We start from the raw sequence: 15,613 nt of genomic DNA, 5'->3' as shown, positions 1-15,613 counted from the left end.
AAAATGTGTGAGGTTTCCTCCCAAAGCCAAGCAACAGCTCCAACCTTCAGGACCCCGGGCTCATCTCCAGGACCGCAGCCTCCTTCAACTCAAGTTTGCTAAAAAGTTTTAGATCTCTTTGCAGTTCCCACAGGGCATGCTCTACCCAGGTATACCCTGTCCTGTAAGACTCAGCATGACATCCCTTCAGCACCTCTCCTATTGTTCATCAGCTCTCAGTGTCTAGCTACACCCGCTTCCTGAAAAACCATAAGCAACGGCATGCACAAACGGAGGCGCCCATAAGAGCTGCAGGGGCATTTAAATGCCAACCCCTTCCTGATTAAACCTCGGAGATTTTCCATTCAGCCTCCAATGGAAATAAGTGGGGTTTTCACTGGGCCTCCAACTTGGACTTGTTGCTGGCTGCGAATAGAGCTGATCAGAGGTCTAAGATGGAATTTCTGGTCCAAACCAGAGAGTAAGAGAGAGAGACCCACCCCAAGAACCGCCAAAAGCCCAGCAGCCGTGGTACCCACTTGGGATGTGAGACACCCAGGTTCAAGTCCTGATTTGAAGCAGGGACTGGAACCCAGGTTTCCCACATGCAGGTGCGTGCCCTCATCACTGGGCCATTGGCTATTTCAGGGTAGGGAAGTTTCTCTCCTTCCAATTTTTTCACACCAAAAGAAAATGCAAAGGGTCTCATTTTTGTTGCATATTGGAACAAAAAGCAAATGTCAAAGCCTCTGAATTTTTGGAGAAATGGAATTGTTTCCCATCAAGCCCTCAGCATGAGCACAATTTCCCTACTTTAAATATTACAAGAGGGCCACAGCTTGTATCCTCTAATGTATCTTTGAACTGCTTTATCTGAGAAGTAATTACGTTCAGATTAGTATTCCTATCTCTGTATATCTGCTATTGCACAGCTGTTCCTCCAGAATAGGTGCCATAGTAGCTGAAGAGGGGTCAGGCTCAATAGCAACCTTGTACCAGGTTCACAAGAGAAGGGAAGTTCTTGAGCCCTCTTATGCAGATCTTCAAAGACGGAAGAGTTCTCCACAGGCTGAGATCCTCTGTTTCCAATCAGACAGGTGTGGTCACTCTTTGGATTACCCTCCACACTCGGTCTCCTTCAACAGCTCCCATTCTCCTGAGAAGGGTGCCCAGATCAGTGACTCAAGAATGCCTGGTGGGTCTTCTTAGCTGATCCCTGTGTCAACATGAGCGGGTGCAAAGCAGAAAACCCAGGCAGTCTCCCCATCATAGCACCTAGCCAATTAGCATCAGAATGAGAGAAGTAGGCCCCAGCACCTCTAGCTCTAAGGCAGTGGGGGAGTTGATTGAAGATGGAAGAGTAGCGTGTCAGTTAGAGACGGGGCCTGATCCTAAGCCCACTGAAGTCAATGGGAGCCTTTCCACAGACTTCAATGAGACTGAAATCCAACTCTTAGTCACCAAGTTCTGCCGCTAGACACATACATGAGGCTGCTACTGACCTCAGCGGAGGTCAGACATGTGCATTCAAAAGCATATCATGTAGCTGCTGGGAAGACATTGAGGCACGGAGATGTTGAAACAACCTGCATTCCAGGTGGGCGGCCGCCAGTATCTTACCTGACCCTGTCCAGGAAGAACTACATCATGAAAGTGTAGGTAGGGCAGGGTTAGGAGCTCCAGTGTGTTGGTGTGAGAGAAGAAGCACAACTACACGGGGGTTGTAAACTGGGAAGCCGGTCAGCAGAAATAGAAGACCAGATCCTCAGCTGGTGCAGATTGATTGCAGTGTCAGAGCTAGCCAGTGGAGACCAACTGAGGATCTGGGGCCACCGGTACAGACAGTGGGTGGTGGAACTTTACTGGTGAGGAAACAGTCGGAATAGTGAGATCTGTAAACAGAAATAGCGGCAAGCGGATTGCCTTCCGTTCTGTATGTTTGTGACACTGCAGCGTGAGGGTTGCCCAGGGTACAGTGCTTTCCTGAACCACAGAGAAGAGTCAGGTACAGAATTTTCTCATCCAGCCATTTTCATGGAAACTGTATGTCTAGTGGCTTGGGCTCCAGAGTCCCTAGTTAATAGTTAAGTCCCTTCTCTGGCCCAACTGCAAAAAGATTTGCAATGGAAAAACCTCTTATTTGGGATTTATTGGCTTGATTTGTAAATCCAAAGGAGGATTTGTCCATCTGATTTTTACAGGGTTTCCAAATCTGTTTTAAGGTTTATAAATCTATTTCCTTGCTGTAAGTCAATGGAAGGCTTGAGATTTAAATGAGACCGCAGACGCTGGTGCTCACAGGGCTGGGGGAGGAAAGGAATTTTTAAATATTCTTTATAAGATTTACTGACGCTCCGTATAGCATACGACTATGATACAGGAGACTGGCTGTTCTGTTGCTCTGGGTATGGCGGGGAGCATCTAAGGCTGGCTGCTTGGTGAGGAAGGAACCTGAAAGAGGGTTGGCTCACAATATTTTGGCTGCAGTTTCCACGGTATACATCTGATGAAGTGAGCTGTAGCTCACGAAAGCTCATGCTCAAATAAATTAGTTAGTCTCTAAGGTGCCACAAGTCCTCCTTTTCTTTTTGCGAATACAGACTAACACGGCTGTTCCTCTGAAACCTGTCAATATTTTGGATGCTCAGCTGACCTCTCCTGGGGAATGTATTTTATTCCCGCACGTAACCCTTCCTCTGTTTCTCTCGCTTTCACGAGGCCTGGTTGCTACCATACACAAGCCCAGCTTTACAAGTCAGTTATAAATAAACTCCGAAATGCTGGACAAGGTTCTCAGTGCCGCTTCCCCTGGCACTATGCCAGCTTCCACCAGCTGAGGATCTGGCCTGATATTCCTACACAGAACAACCTAGAGATGATTTTCCGCTGCCCGTCCACATTGATTAGTTCCGCAGATGGATACCTGCCGGAAACGTGTTTCCTCTGCTGTACACAACAGCCTGGGTCAGGATAAGTCAGCTGACAGCTGCCCAAATAATCTTTCAGTGCACGGCTGAAATCACCTCGACATGATCTGTGGCGAATTGAGGGGAGTTCTTTTATTTAACTGAGCTGATGTCTTAAGTTTTAAACATAACTGACATTCAGAGTTGAGTGGTAGCGGATTAAAAATTCAACAGGCTGCTCAAAAGCCCCAGTCCCAAGCTCTCTAGAGATGCCTGCCTGAGCCACTGTGTTTGGCTTGTGAAAGGATAAGATATTCATGGCTTTGGAATATTTGAGGTGGAAACGGTGGCACAAACTCTGCTGCCAAAATAATAGCGATGATTGGGTCAGAAGTAGAGGCAACCAAACTGCGGGGGGGGGGGGGGGGGGGGGCATGAATTTCGCCCAGGCCCTGCTGAAAGCAAACACAGCACAGAGGATTTCTACTGTGAGGCCTGTTTGAAAGGTGGAAGAAAAATGCACGTTACTCCACACTGCAAAGGAAAAGCTCGTAATGTGATGGCACAGAAAATATTCCCAAGATATTGAATTCTTAAACCCATGAGAATGCCAGGGCGATTTTTGACTGGAAAGAAGACCCAGACTGAAAACAAATTGCAGCCAGAATTTTTCACGACAGGTTTGCAGCAGTAACGCCCTTTGTATTGGAAGCAGTGCAAAAACTATTTGTGAAAGGGATCTCATCAAGGGAGAAAGAAATCAGGGCCTACAGCAGGGTTACATCTTGCATTCAAGACTGGAAGCAACGTTATTAATTATTATTATTATTATTGTCTGTACTGCAACAGTGCTTAGAGACCCCCCCCCCCCCAGTGTGCTCGGTGCTGTACAAACACACAACAAAAGATGTACCCTGCCCCAAAGAGCTGACAGCCTAAATAAACATGTGTTTCTGCCTCTTTGTTACTTAGGGGAGAGGGGATGCATTGCTACTTCTTTGAGTGCCTAGAGCAGAGGTCCCCAAACTGTGGGGCATGCCCCCAGGGGGGCACAGACGAAGGTTCGGGGGGGCACAGCTGGGGCCCGGGCCAGCCCCCACAGGGGCCAGGAAGGGAGCATGAAGCTCCTGCTGCCAGCCCGTGCCCAGGGCTCCCCAGCTCCGAGGGGGGGATGCGGACGGGGTAAGTGGGGGGTGCAAGGTAGAAAGTTTCGGGACCACTGGCCTAGAGCACCATAGGCAATGCTTCCCCTGTGGCTGCTACATGCCAAAAGATCTATTTACACGATCTTTTCCCATAAGATATGTACCGACCCTGCACCTTGTCCTTGACACCAGAATTACACAATATCTGTAACAAACCAACTCCCCCCTCTTAACAGGTGAGATGGAATGTTTCATAGCTTCTGCATTTTCTATAGTCTCCCAGGTCCGAGTTTTGTGCAATAGAATATTCCTTGCATGCGGTATGCATGGGGAAAGTACATGCGCCTACATACACTTAGGTAGAAAGTGGCTTTCAGAAAAGAAATGGCCCTTCTTTCTTATCTCTAAATGAATACACAGGTGGGTAACTGTGGGTGACTCGGTTCATACAAGGTGTAGCATAAAGGCTCTTTGTGCTTTCCTTTGTCTTGTGCCTGCAGAAGATCAGCTTGCAATGCAAAGAATGCAACCGAGTTTGCTAGTAGGATGTTGTTACATTCCTACACCCAGAGTGGAAACCTGACACCTAACTGGGCTGCTTAATTCGGCAGACCAGCAAGCCCAGTGTCGGCCTCACACAGCCAGTGCGTAACGGACCAAATCCAGAAAGCTGCTGCAGGTGCACGGCAGCACTCAGGAAGTGACCCTAGGACGCGCTAACTACTGTTTTAATATCACTGAACTAGCCCCTCTGGTTAATTCCAATACTTGCCTCATTCTCTGCTTGATTCTGCAATAGCTTTTCCTTAAATGTGATGCTCACTCACATGCTCCTGAGTGACACCCCCAAAAACTACAAAGACAGACACCTTTGCGAAAACAGCCGGCCAAGTAGGGCTCATAATCAGTGACACCAAAACAAACATCCTTGAAACCCGGTCATCAAGCAGTAACATTCCATTAAAAGGCAAAACCATCAAGAAACTAGAACAGTTCGTTTACCTGGGCAACATCACACTAGCCAGGGGAGACCTCAAGAAAGATGTGGCATCGAGGATAGGAAAGGCATCCACCGCATTCACTAAACTCAACAACGGATGGCAATCAAACCGGAGAATTTTCTACTCACTCCTAACATACAGCTGCAAGGGCTGGAGATCTAGGAGATGTTAGATAGGAAACTAGATGCGTTTGAAAATAAGTAATTGGAAGGAACACTATCACCAACTAAGAGACCTGAGAAATTGGAAGGAAACATCGGGCATATATGGGGCAGGTACTGCGGAAGCCAGCACACAGACTCCCACATGAAGCTGTCAAGTAGAAACCAACTGGTGTGAAGAGACAAGGATGCCCAAGAGAAACCTTCAGAAGACCCCCTAGCAGGGCGGGCAGAACAGTCGAGCTCAAAACCATATCACAGATGGAAGCAGCAGCCAATGACAAAGAGAGATGGAAGAGATTTGTGCCATCGCTGTGCTCCACCACTGGCGGGAGAAGGATGTAAGAATAATCGATGCTTACTTAAAAGGAAGATCTGCCCTGAATTAGCCACCAAGTGAATCCAAGCCTGGCAATGTAGGAAGACTTTGCTCGTGAGGTGCTAACCTCGGAAGGTTCCGGGTTTACTTTGAAGACGTACCCTAACACTCAAGTACTTTTTCGGAGCCTGTGCAGTCTGGAACTGTGGGATTTCAGTTCTGACGTCGGCCGTAGCAAAGACATGCAGCAAGGATGTGTGAAATATGGGATGAAACGCAGGGCAGACATAGGAAATAGATGGTGAAATTCAACACGTGTGAAGAAACTGTTTCATTTGAATCAGTCCCATGCTATTGAATTTCTCCAGCAACCCAATGCCCCTCTTGTGCACAGCACTAGACACTGGCTGTAGGTATGTCTTCACGGACCAGTTAACCTGGGCTCCTACCTGGTTTTTAGCCCAAACCGCTACCATCCATACAGACAAACCTGTATGCTGGGTTTGGAGGTGCTTGAAGCCCAGGCTAGCTGGCTGGAGGTATGGGTTAGACCCCAGGCTCCCATTTAACTCAGGCTGGAACCCGCCCTCTTTGAAGTTAGGACGCAGGCTAAGTCACCCAAATGCTGGTCGTCCTCCAATGCCTTTCTCCGATTCCCTCCAAGGACAGACAAGTTTTCCCACAATTGCCTGGGAAAGAATACTAGAGCATCTCAGCACAAAGAACCCTAGGATATGCCCCCAGACCTACAAGGGGAACCGCAGAAACAGTGAGGACATAGTAGATGTAAGTAGGGCCTTGCTGGGGTGGGAGAGGGGGATGCTCCCAACTGGGCTAGCTAACCCAGCCCTGGCTAACTGCAGTGAAGACAGACATAGCAGGGTGCCAAGCTGCAGGCTGAGGACAATGGACCTCCAGCTGTTACTCATTCACTCAGGAAGCAGCAGGAGAGGTTTGTTTGCCATGGCTGGTGGGGAAGAATGCAAAAGCAGCATCTGCTTCAAAAGCTTCCAGGCAACTCTGTTGTGTGGGTTATATTGAATTTTTCACACCGTCCCCCTGCTCTCTAGTTTGGGCCAGGACTGGAGGGGAGGTGCTGGTCTGCTACAAAGCTTGTTCTCAGGAGATCCAGCTCTGTAGGCACGAAGGGTCCCATTAAGGATCCAAGTTCAGCTATGAAATATTAACTAAAACGACTCTCCGACCTTATGATGTGCAGCCCTATTTAGGAAATAGCCCCACTGACCTCCTTATCCAGCCAGAGAAAGGAAACAGAAATATAAAGGGCCAGATTCTCCATGCTGCTCCAGCTGATCTGTGCCACTGTGGCAGTAACAAGAAGCCTTACAGCCGGATTCCCTTTGGGGGTGGAAGGTTGATGTAGTGGCTCTGTGCAAACCTATCTCCATGCCCTGTGTAGGGGGTGTTGCCAGAGGTTGGGGGGTCCCTACACTCCAGCAATCCCCAGTAAAGTCCAGAAAAGCCCTGGGGTGCTGCTTGCAGCTAGCACAACTGTGAGTGCTGGGAGAATGGCCTTTGCATACGGGACCCTTCTTTGAGCTAAACCGAGCACAGGGCCTGAAGATTGCATGCCAGTCTCCCTTTCCGTGCATTCTAATTTGCTTTGCAATGGGCTGAATTTCATCAAGCTATCTACCTGCCCGAAGGTCTGGGTTTGGATTGTGTTCTGTTCCATCGCCTGCAATTCAATGCAAGCACATTGCATCCTGCCATACGATGAATGCACCTTGCAAGTGAAAAGGTGGCTCATAAAGGAAAAAAGAAAATAGCCAGGTATATCCAGAATGTTATACAAGATACAATGTATTCAGATCAGACGGTTTAAAACAGCCAGGGTAACAGTAACACTGAAATCACTGTAATAATATAAATAAGAATGCATTAATTTACAATTCAAGCCAGGGCCAGCAACAGGTAACTGTAGACAGCCCTTTGTAATGTACCAATATATTACTGTATTACTATTTTAATTACCCAGTAACAACCACAAGCTGGTGTTATCTGACACTTTCCATTAGTGTTATCTTAGCTTACAGTACTTGGGTTTCCTTTAACAGGGCCTGAAAATGTCTCTGGAAAGAGCAAAGATTCTCTATCATTTTCTAAGAAGGGCTAATTGCATTAAACTAGCAACCTTCCACTGTGCTGCAGTGGACAACATCTTAGATCAATGTTTGTTTTCATTAATGTAAATGAATAACCATAATACAAATATAATATTAGCATGCTGGAATATGAAATTGCAAACAGGACAAGTCTCTCTGTCACATTAGCCGAAGAACAGCCTTCCTGCTTTCTCCAGCAAGCAGCAGAACAGAGCTTCACCGGAGCAGAATGTGTCCAAATTCTCCCCTACTGGAGAGGACAGTGTGTGCAGGTCTATGTTCCCAGGCCTGTTTCCACTTGCCCACACAGCAGATGCCTAGCTGTGTCAGCAATCCCAGTAAGCCTGCCTCACGAGAGAGGTGCACTCTGGGATGCAAGTGGAGAAGCGCTGTTTGTCATCTCCCTCTGATGGCATATGCTTCCCTGCAAGGGGGCTGCTTAGACCCAAATGGGAGCTCCTCAAATGAGGCAGCTGTTGAATCAGATGGGCTGTCCGTCTGCATTTTTCCAGGCTTCGTGGTTTTCACGGTATCTACTCTGTAGGCCCGTTAGAATTTGCATGCACGTCGCATTACAGCTGGATCTCAATTGGGAGAGACTGTTGCTGGTTAAAGGATAAAGACAAAAACAGCATTTTGCAGAGTTGCCCCTAGTGTTTCTTTAGCTTTCTCTTGTCAGAAATGGTTTCCTTTACACAAGCTAAAAACTCCTTGGGTGAAATCCTGGTCACATCCAAGTTAATGGGAGTTTTGCCACTGCCAGGATTTCAGCCATATATATATAAAAATCCTGTAACTGACAAATGCAAAACAGCCTGTGGAACCTTTCTCTACAATGTGATACAATGTGGAATCAGCCCTGTAACAGGGTGACTCGCCCCGTTAGGGCTGGGTCTAGCCAGCCGATAGCAGAATAAGCCATGCCTGGGAGTGATCAGGGTGACTGCCCTATAAAGCACAGCAGAAGGCTGCAATGAAGGGGGAAGTTTGCAGAGTGAGGAAAAGTCCTACAGGGAAGACTCCAGGACCAGGGGAGCTGCCCCAGGCAGGGAGGACGGGGAAAGATCATGACTAAACAAGGGAGGGACTGCAAAGCTCTCCAGGCAGGAGGTCTGGGAGATACCTGTTGTATTAATTTAGATGGAATAAATGTCCCAACATAACCCAGCCACGGTCCAACATTAAACAGTGTTTTAGGGGATTGGTATCCAGAGACCCCAGCCTGCTCAGCACCATAGTGTCATCCCATATCTCCCAAAAAGCAGGGCTCATCCCTGTACTGTTAGCAGATGTCCGGCTATACTGACGGTAAATACCAGTGCAGTTGAATTTCCACGCTGCCGAAAGGGAACCGATTCTGTATAGATCTAAGTACTTAGGTTGCCTCTTCACCTGAGCGCCTCCCAATTATTAATGTATTTATCTTCACAACGCCCCTGGGACCCCAATTTTACAGACAGGTTACTGAGGCATAGGGTGGACTAGGGCCTGGAATACACTAACCATTTAGATTGTCAAATTCACACCCCTGAGCACCGTAGCCTGGCTGAACTCAGCTCTGGTGTAGACGCAGTTGGCCAGCGGAAGCATTCTAGCTACTGCTGCTCAGGGAGGTGGATTACCTGCAGTAATGGAAAACCCCCGTCCACCGCTGTAGGATGCATCAACGCTATGGGTTTGCGGCAGCATGGCTACCAGCAGCCCCCATAGTGTAGACAAGCCCTAACTGACTTGCCAAGGGTACAAAGGAAATCTGTGACTGAGCCAGGGATTGGACCCTGGTCTTGAGCTCTAGGCCAAAGTCCTGCCGATATGACTGAGATGGAGACACGGGCCCAGATCCTCCAAGGTGCCACGCCCATTGATTTCAATGGGAGTTAGGTGCCTAAATACCTTTGAGGCCCTGGAGCCTGGTCTCACTCTTAGCCAGTACATTAGGCCTAGCAGTGGAATTATTGCCTGGGTCTCCAAGCCGCTGGTGAGCACAGATATCTCATGCGCCCCCACATTGAGCCTCCTCAGCACCATGGCTACAGCACAAGTCTTGCTTTGGAGTGACTAGGTTCCATGTGTATTAATCAGACACCTACGCACGTTTCAGATGTTTACTGTGTATGGATGGTTGAGAGAACATCGTGCAGGCAGCATTCCACCTGCCCCGGGGAGATCAGAGAGACAGCCCTCCTCCCTGACGGACGGACATCCTCAGCAAGGGAACCTCAGTGGCTATCCCAGGGAGCCCACGGCCTGTAAGATGATATGGTGAAATTCCTGGCCACTGCAGTCCCAGTGACGCCTTTGGCTGTCTTTCAAGGAGAGGATGAGCTGAGGCATCGCTGTTTAAAGCTGATGTAAAGGTCTCAATGTGGGAAGTATTGATGCAGAACGGCCAGCTGTGTTGCATCAAAGAGAGAATTTAGATTGCAGCAAGCAGTGGGCGTAGTGAACGCTGGACACTTGTGCAAGAAGTCAAGGCACAAGAGCAAATTGCTAAACCAAAATGAGACCATCAGCACACAGCAGTTAGGCATGCAGGCAAGCGGGAAGGAGGTGTTTATCTGTGTGAGATCTCACAGGCAGATCCACTTGGAGAAGAGAAGGCAAAGTCCTGAGGGGAGCTGGCAACCTGGGAGACGCCTCTGGACAGATTCCTTTGTAGAGGCAGTGAACAGTGCATGCTGGAGGGGGTCTGAGTCACTCAGTCTTCCCTCAGCAGCCAAGGAAAAGAAACCACTGGAAAAATCAGAGAAAAGGACAAGGGGCTGGCAGAAAACTGTGGCGAGAGACCAGGAAAAGAGCTGCCCTCCTCCAGCAATTGTTGCTATGAAAGAGGAGTGAGCCCAGGAACCGGAGGATGCTGGGAGGTGACATTGGTGGCTCACCGAGCGCTCCAGCACTCGGAGGGGTGAGTGTCTGCCCGTTTGCCTGGGCCACGAGCGTCAGAGTAACGTGTGCAGTAGACAGAGTACGTTAACGCTAGGCTAGCTCACAAGCAAGCCTCTTACACAGGGAGTCAGGACTGAGCTGGGCACCAGGTTAAACATGCTGTTTACTGTGTAACGGGCTCTGGTGGACTGGAAGCAAGAGGATTAAGAGAGAAGAGCCAGCATCTCCCCGACGCAACGCCAGAGCCAGCCGGGCAGGAAAGGACGCGGCAGGCTGCATCAGGGCCCACAGCAGGCAGGGCCAGGCCCCGGGCTAGCGGAAGAGGAGGAGAGCACTTTGGGGCAGCGTCAGCACCAGCAGCCAACCCACTGACAGCAGCAGGGTGGGCTAGAGCCCCGCCGTCAAACAGGCCGCACAGCACCATACGCCTCTAGATCGTTGTGTAAGGTTAGGCCTCAGACACCAGCTGGCTTGGTCGTTGGCCTTGTCATCGTATGTCAAGGCCAGCAGTAATGTCTCTGATATCTGGTCTCTAGCACTCAAGTTTGGCTAAGCGGGCGTGGGACTGGCTAGCCCCGGGTTCCCTTTAGTCTGGCTTTGTCATGATAGCGCATCCCAGAGGCCTTTACACAGCATTTCATTGTGTCATCCCTGGGACGGAGATGGGCAGACATAGGCTCCCCTGGTGGGATACTCACGAGAGGGCTGGGTTACACACCATGGTCAAAGAGTCATTGTACTGTATCTCCTCAGCCTCGAAGTGAAAGAAGCAGCCATAGAGAAACAGACCAGATCCTCAAAGGTATTTAAGCACCATCGCCCAATGAAAATAGTTGGAGGATCTGGGCCCAAGGGTCTTCACCCTTCAGCTAGGGGTTTGCATTGCCCATGGCCATGGGCAGGCTATCTGGCTTTGAATGGCCTGCAGAACCCGCAGGGGGGTTACTCTTCAGTGCCAGACAGCCTGAGGTTTTCAAGACTTCTTGCTACAGTTTGTGAGGGATGAGTTGATCACTGAGCTGGCTCTGCCGGGAGACAGGCTACAAGAGCCGAAAGAGCTGACATCAGACTGCTCCCTGGGCTGCAGCGCAGACAGGTCCTGTGGTTAGATGTGTTAGAAGAGTTTAAAGCTAGAAGGGAACTGTCATTGTCACTACTGAAAACTCCCCAGGACACATTTTCCCAGGAAGAGATGGCAGCTCTCCCAGGGTACGCTTGACTATGCTCAAGTCCAATGTCAGATATCTGAGCAGATACGAAACGATAATTCTGTCTTTGTCAGGTCATCACGGTCAAGTTTCTAGAGGAAGAACCAATTGTGCTATGGAGATCGCACTCTTCAAGAGTATTGCCAGCTGGAAGGACATGATGGTGTCCTTGATTTCTATGAGGTGAAACCCAAGCATGTCAAATGTGGGCAAGGCCTTGATGGTAGACTTTCTGCTTGCTCCTTCAGTGCTGCGGTATGAACTTCAGCCTTTCGTTGCAGCTAGGGTGACCAGATGTCCCAATTTTATCGGGACAGTCCCGATTTTTGAGTCTTTTTCTTATATAGGCTCCTATTATCTCCCACCCCCCGTTCTGATTTTTCACACTTGCTGTCTGGTCACCGCAATGCTGAACACCTCCAACGAGTCAGAGAAATCAGGGATGTGAAGTCAGGGTATTTTCTCATTTCAATTGATTATTGTACACTGTATACACTAGTCTTTGAACAGAGGTGGTGATCAACGGCATGCAGGCAAACCTGTCAGCCCAAACACCAGTGCTCAGTTCTGCCCCAGGGACTGACTTTAGTTAGATAGATTAAGGCAGAGAACAAACTTCCTTGCAGTTTGCAGCAAAACCTTTCCCCCTAAAAATTCACATCCCCACATTAGCAGCACAACATTTCTTCCAAGACTGAACATTTGCTCACACACAATAATACCTACTAAGAAAAATAGCATGTAAAATTATGTGTAAGAGTGCCCCGCCCGGTGACTCCTTGCCATGACACTAGAATTGAGGGAGGGACAAAAGGTGGCTTCAAAAGACACCTTTGTCCCCTGCCACCTCAGACTTGCACCACGTGCTCCTTGGGTACACCATAGAATCAGGACCAGAAAGTAGTGTAATATTGTGTGTATTAGAATGAATGAGGCAAAACTTGCATTGTCTAAGAACATAAGAGTGGCCACACTGGGTCAGACCAATGGTCCATCTAGGCCAGTATCCTGTCTTTCTACAGTGGCCAATGCCACATGCTTCAGAGGGAATGAACAGAACAGAGCAATTATTGAGTGATCCATCCCCTGTTGTCCAGTCCCAGCATTTAGCAGTCAGAGGCTTAGGGACACCCAGAGCATTGGGTTGCATCCCTGACCATCTTACATAATAGCCACTGATGGACATATCCTCCATGAACATATCTAATTCTTTTTTAAGCCCAGTTCTACTTTTGACCTTCACAACATCCCCTGGCAAGGAATTCCACAGGTTGACTGTGTGCTGTGTGTAGAAGTACTTCCTTTTGTTTGTTTTAAACCTACTGCCTATTCATTTCATTGGGTGACCCCTGGTTCTTGTGTTATGAGAAGGAGTAAATAACACTTCCTTATTCTCTTTCCCCACCCCACTCTTGATTTTATAGACGTCTGTCATCTCCCCCCTCAGTCGTCTCTTTTCCAAGTGGAACATCCCCAGTCTTTTTAATCTCTGCTCATACAGAAGCTGGTCCATACCCCTGTTCATTTTTGTTGCCCTTCTCTGTACCTTTTCCAATTCTAATGTATCTTTCTTGACATGGGGCGACCAGAACTCCATGCAGTACATGTGTACTGTGGATTTATACAGTGGCATTATGATATTTACTGTCTTATTTATTATTTGCTGCCTAAATACTCTGGTTTCTCTTCAGATCATATACATCTTTCACCATATTGTCTAAATATCCAACAAAACTTCAAGGCAGCCTCATTCAGGAGCACCTACCTCCCCTACAGCTGGATACAGGTGGCCCCACCTCCCAAAAAAACACTTTGTTTCGGTTCTTTTCCCCAGCCTCTCTCTTAAACCATACACACCTGTGACCCAGCTGACCAGGGAGGGAAAACACTTGCACTGCAATTTTATATTGGGAACTGTGTCTCTGCAACAGGTCACGTGACCTGTGCAGCGTTGCCAACTCTTGCTGTTTTATCGCAAGTCTCGCGCGTGGTTGGATGTTTTTCTGAAAGCCCCAGTTCCTGGATTCATGTGACTAGGGGAGACGCTCAGCTGCCGTTTTAAATAAAGGACATTTCTAGCCCAGAGAAGCTTAAAACCGTGACTCAGGTGCACCCTAAAGGTCGAGAAATCAGAAAAGGAATAAAGTGAGCCCCAATTTTTTTAATTCGTCATTTCTAAGTAAATGTCATGATTTTTGGAGGCCTGACTCATGGTTTTTTGATGCTTGGAGTTGGCAATACTGCACCTATGGGGTCCACTCAAACAGTTTGGACCTGGACTATTAAATATTGAATGCTCATAATAATAATACCTAGCTCTTAGGTAACACCGACAGACCGCGGTCATCTGTGGGCAGGATTCAACTTGGGATCTCTGGAGCTAAATTCATGAGCCTCTTCTGCATGAGCTAAAAGCCACGTAGCTCTTAGCGAAGGCTGTAGCAGACTCTTTCATCTCTAAGTGGTCTTGGTTCCACTAGAGGAGACAGAACACCACACCCAAGAGGTGTGTGGGTTAGGCTCGCATAGGCCTTCCCATCTGTAGATCTCAAAGTGCTTTACGACAGAGGTGAGGATCATTTTATAGGTGGGGACTGCTGAGGCACGGAGCCGTGATGTGACTTGTCCAAGGTCATGCAGCAGGCTAGCAATAGAACCCAGCAATTCTGCTCTTGCCACTAGGCCACACTGCTTCACAGCAAACTGCCGGCAAACAAACTACAGACCAAGTCCTTTTCCCAGACACTATGTTCAAATAACAAATAAATTCAAGATCTGGTCTGGTCTGATCTGCTCTTGACCAAAAAAAAAGACACTTTTAAAAAATGCATCTTGAATTAGTCCCCTCAACTGCGATACATCTCTAGCACGCAGTCTAGTTAGGCTGCAATGATTACCGCAGGTGTGAACCTTGCCCAAGGCAGTCGGACCAACTCTCCCATTGGATTCATTATTTAAAGACTGATCTCTCTTGGGTGGGGTGGAGCTAGCTGTCTGTTCTTAACCTAGCATAAAGAGGCATTACAGTGTCAAGCTTTCTAGTAATGATACTTTCCCCTTCTGCGGCCTGGCCGATTGGAGACACTGGCTGAATCAAATCCAGTCTCACCTGACAGTAATTCAGACTTAAAGAACATGTGTGTGTGGGTGGGGAACCCCAGCACCCCAATCCCCTTGGTCAATCTGATCAGCTGTTAACACATTGGGTGACATGGGAGAGAGATGGCTATATCAATGCTCTACAGACTTTTATGACCAAAGTTCCATTCATCGTCCGGGGTGTTTGAGTAGCAGAGACTTCAAAGCAGCTGTTCGTGGTTCCCAGATGACACGGTCAGTGCTACGTCTCAGGACTGCTCTGAAGTACACCCGCCGGCTATGGCCCAGAAGGGGCTGTTCACCAGCTGGGAACCACCAGAGCACAGTGGCCTTCTGCTCTCCTCCCTGACCCAACTCTCATGCCAGCAGCTGGAAGGGCAGGACCCCAAAGGAATACCTGGAAGATCTGGCTGCTTGCTGATCCCTTTGCTTGCATCACCAAAATGGCGCAAAGGGCCCCTCGCGGAGGAGAGATCCTGACCCTCAAAGTGGAAATGACGCCTGGTTATAGCAAGAAAGTTGAATACAAGGATGTGTTGCTAGCATCACCAGGGTGGATGGAGTAGATCTGTTTTTTAACTAGGAGCCAGGGCCCATTGCTCCCTTGGCATTCTTTTTGCTGGGTCAGCAGCCTGCTTGCATTTAGCAGGCTGCAGAAGAGAGAGAGAGAGTGGCCTTTACCTTTAACTGAGGGTAGGCAATGTAGAAATACAGGCAAATAGAGCTGAAAAATGGAGGTCATTCTAGCCTGGCTTGTTATCCCTTTTTCTGGGTTAATGGACA

At 48.4% G+C, this 15,613-nt stretch overlaps 1 protein-coding gene across 1 annotated transcript in view; it reads right to left on the bottom strand.

Moving 5' to 3' along the window:
* Positions 1–15,613, bottom strand: part of WSCD2 (WSC domain containing 2) — a 135,425-nt gene that overhangs the window by 113,256 nt on the left and 6,556 nt on the right. The gene's annotated exons all lie outside the window — the stretch shown is intronic.

The sequence above is a fragment of the Caretta caretta genome, chromosome 15, assembly GCF_965140235.1.
Source record: "Caretta caretta isolate rCarCar2 chromosome 15, rCarCar1.hap1, whole genome shotgun sequence".
Taxonomy (NCBI): Eukaryota; Metazoa; Chordata; order Testudines; family Cheloniidae; genus Caretta; species Caretta caretta.
The sequence above is the reverse complement of the archived record's forward strand: the minus strand, read 5'-3'. Positions and strand labels throughout refer to the sequence as shown.